The following is a 3,880-nucleotide window of genomic DNA, read 5'->3' as shown; positions in this document are numbered from 1 at the left end:
AGGGGTGAGGGGAGGGCTGCATACAACATCCAAGGCGCAGCCCCTCCCCTCCCCAACACCTCTCCTCCTCCGTAAGAGCTTGGCGAAGCCCTGCCGGAGTACTGCAGCTTCACCATCACCACGCCGTCGTGCTGCTGTTGGAGCCCTCTTCCTCAACCTCTCCCTCCTCCTTGCTGGATCAAGGCGCGGGAGACGTCCTCGCTCCGTATGTGTGTTGAACGCGGAGGTGCCGTCCGTTCAGCGCTAGGATCTTCGGTGATTTGGATCATGACGAGTACGACTCCATCAACCCCGTTCTCTTGAATGCTTTCGCTCGTGATCTACAAGGGTACGTAGATGCACTCCTCTCTCCCTCATTGCTAGATGACTCCATAGATTGATCTTGGTGATGCGTAGAAAAATTTTAAATTTCTACTACGTTCCCCAACAGTGGTATCACAGCTAGGTCTATGCGTAGTTACTATGCACGAGTAGAACACAAAGCAGTTGTGGGCGTTGATATTGTCAATTATCTTGCCGTTACTAGTCTTATCTTTATTCGGCAGCATTGTGGGATGAAGCGGCCCAGACCAACCTTACACGTACGCTTACGTGAGACCGGTTCCACCGACTGACATGCACTAGTTGCATAAGGTGGCTGGCGGGTGTCTGTCTCTCCCACCTTAGTCGGATCGGATTCGATGAACAGGGTCCTTATGAAGGGTAAATAGAAATTGGCAATTCACGTTGTGGTTTTGGCGTAGGTAAGAAATGTTCTTGCTAGAAACCTATAGCAGCCATGTAAAAACTTGCAACAACAATTAGAGGACGTCTAACTTGTTTTTGCAGCAAGTGTTTTGTGATGTGATATGGCCAAAGGATGTGATGAATGATATATGTGATGTATGAGATGATCATGTTCTTGTAATAGGAATCACAACTTGCATGTCGATGAGTATGACAACCGGCAGGAGCCATAGGAGTTGTCTTTATTTATTTATGACCTGCGTGTCAACATAAACGTCATGTAATTACTTTACTTTATTGCTAAAGCGTTAGCCATAGTAGTAGAAGTAATAGATGACGAGACAACTTCAAGAAGACACGATGATGGAGAGCATGGTGTCATGCCGGTGACAACGATGATCATGGAGCCCCGAAGATGGAGATCAAAAGGAGCAAATGATATTGGCCATATCATGTCACTGTTTGATTGCATGTGATGTTTATCATGTTTTGCATCTTATTTGCTTAGAACGACGGTAGCTTAAATAAGATGATCCCTCAAAATAATTTCAAGAAAGTGTTCCCCCTAACTGTGCACCGTTGCGAAGGTTCGTTGTTTCGAAGCACCACGTGATGATCGGGTGTGATAGATTCTAATGTTCGAATACAACGGGTGTAAGCCAGATTTACACATGCAATACACTTAGGTTGACTTGACGAGCCTAGCATGTACAGACATGGCCTCGGAACACGGAAGACCGAAAGGTCGAGCATGAGTCGTATAGAAGATACGATCAACATGAAGATGTTCACCGATGTTGATTAGTCCGTCTCACGTGATGATCGGACACGGCCTAGTTAACTCGGATCATGTTATACTTAGATGACCGGAGGAATGTCTATCTGAGTGGGAGTTCATTGAGTAATTTGATTAGATGAACTTAATCTAAAATCTTTACAATATGTCTTGTAGATCAAATGGCCCACGTTGTCCTCAACTTCAACGTGTTCCTAGAGAAAACCAATCTGAAAGACGATGGCAGCAACTATACGGACTGGGTCCGAAACCTGAGGATCATCCTCATAGCTGCCAAGAAAGATTATGTCCTAGAAGCACCGCTAGGTGACGCACCCGTCCCACAGAACCAAGACGTTATGAACGCTTGGCAGTCATGTGATGATGATTACTCCCTCGTACAGTGCGGCATGCTTTACAGCTTAGAACCGGGGCTCCAAAAGCGTTTTGAGAGACACGGAGCATATGAGATGTTCGAAGAGCTGAAAATGGTTTTTCAAGCTCATGCCCGGGTCGAGAGATATGAAGTCTCCGACAAGTTCTTCAGGTGTAAGATGGAGGGAAATAGTTCTGTCAGTGATCACATACTCAGAATGTCTGGCTTGCATAACCACTTGACTCAGCTGGGAGTTAATCTCCCGGATGACGCGGTCATTGACAGAATCCTTCAGTCGCTTCCACCAAGCTACAAGAGCTTTGTGATGAACTTCAATATGCAGGGGATGGAAAAGACCATTCCTGAGGTGTATTCAATGCTGAAATCAGTAGAGGTGGAAATCAAAAAGGAACATCAAGTGTTGATGGTGAATAAAACCACTAAGTTCAAGAAAGGCAAGGGTAAGAAGAACTTCAAGAAGGACGGCAAGGGAGTTGCCGCGCCCGGTAAGCAAGCTGCCGGGAAGAAGCCAAAGAATGGACCCAAGCCCGAGACTGAGTGTTTTTATTGCAAGGGAAGTGGTCACTGGAAGCGGAACTCCCCCAAATACTTAGCGGACAAGAAGGCCGGCAACACTAAAGGTATATGTGATATACATGTAATAGATGTGTACCTTACCAGTACTCGTAGTAGCTCCTGGGTATTTGATACCGGTGCGGTTGCTCACATTTGTAACTCAAAGCAGGAGCTACGGAATAAGCGGAGACTGGCGAAGGACGAGGTGACGATGCGCGTCGGGAATGGTTCCAAGGTCGATGTGATCGCCGTCGGCACGCTGCCTCTACATTTACCTACGGGGATAGTTTTAAACTTCAATAATTTTTATTTAGTGCCAGCTTTGAGCATGAACATTGTATCAGGATGTCGTTTAATTCGAGATGGCTACTCATTTAAATCCGAGAATAATGGTTGTTCTATTTATATGAGAGATATGTTTTATGGTCATGCTCCAATGGTGAATGGTTTATTATTAATGAATCTCGAGCGTAATGCTACACATATTCATAGTGTGAATACCAAAAGATGTAAGGTTGATAATGATAGTCCCACATACTTGTGGCACTGCCGCCTTGGTCACATAGGTGTCAAACGCATGAAGAAGCTCCATGCAGATGGACTTATAGAGTCTCTTGATTACGAATCATTTGACACGTGCGAACCATGCCTCATGGGTAATATGGCCAAGACTCCGTTCCCAGGAACAATGGAGCGAGCAACCAACTTATTGGAAATCATACATACTGATGTGTGCGGTCCAATGAGTGTTGAGGCTCACGGTGGCTATCGTTATGTTCTCACCCTCACTGATGACTTGAGTAGATATGGGTATGTCTACTTAATGAAACACAAGTCTGAAACCTTTGAAAAGTTCAAGGAATTTCAGAGTGAGGTTGAGAATCAACGTGACAGGAAAATCAAGTTATTGCGATCAGATCGTGGGGGAGAATAGTTGAGTCACGAATTTGGCACACACTTAAGAAAATGTGGAATAGTTTCACAACTCACGCCGCCTGGAACACCTCAGCGTAATGGTGTGTCCGAATGTCGTAATCGCACTCTATTAGATATGGTGCGATCTATGATGTCTCTTACCGATTTACCGCTGTCATTTTGGGGCTATGCTTTAGAGACTGCCGCATTCACTTTAAATAGAGCTCCGTCGAAATACGTTGAGACGACACCGTATGAATTATGGTTTGGGAAGAAACCTAAGTTGTCGTTTCTAAAAGTTTGGGGATGCGATGCTTATGTCAAGAAACTTCAACCTGAAAAGCTCGAACCCAAATCGGAAAAACGCGTCTTCATAGGATACCCTAAAGAAACTATTGGGTATACCTTCTACCTCAGATCCGAAGGCAAGATCTTTGTTTCCAAGAATGGGTCCTTTCTAGAGAAAGAGTTTCTCTCGAAAGAAATAAGTGGGAGGAAAGTAGAACTTGATG

This window comes from Triticum urartu, chromosome 7A (assembly GCF_056163025.1).
Source record: "Triticum urartu cultivar PI428250 chromosome 7A, HENAU_Tu73, whole genome shotgun sequence".
NCBI classification, from domain to species: Eukaryota; Viridiplantae; Streptophyta; class Magnoliopsida; order Poales; family Poaceae; genus Triticum; species Triticum urartu.
The sequence above is the reverse complement of the archived record's forward strand: the minus strand, read 5'-3'. Positions refer to the sequence as shown.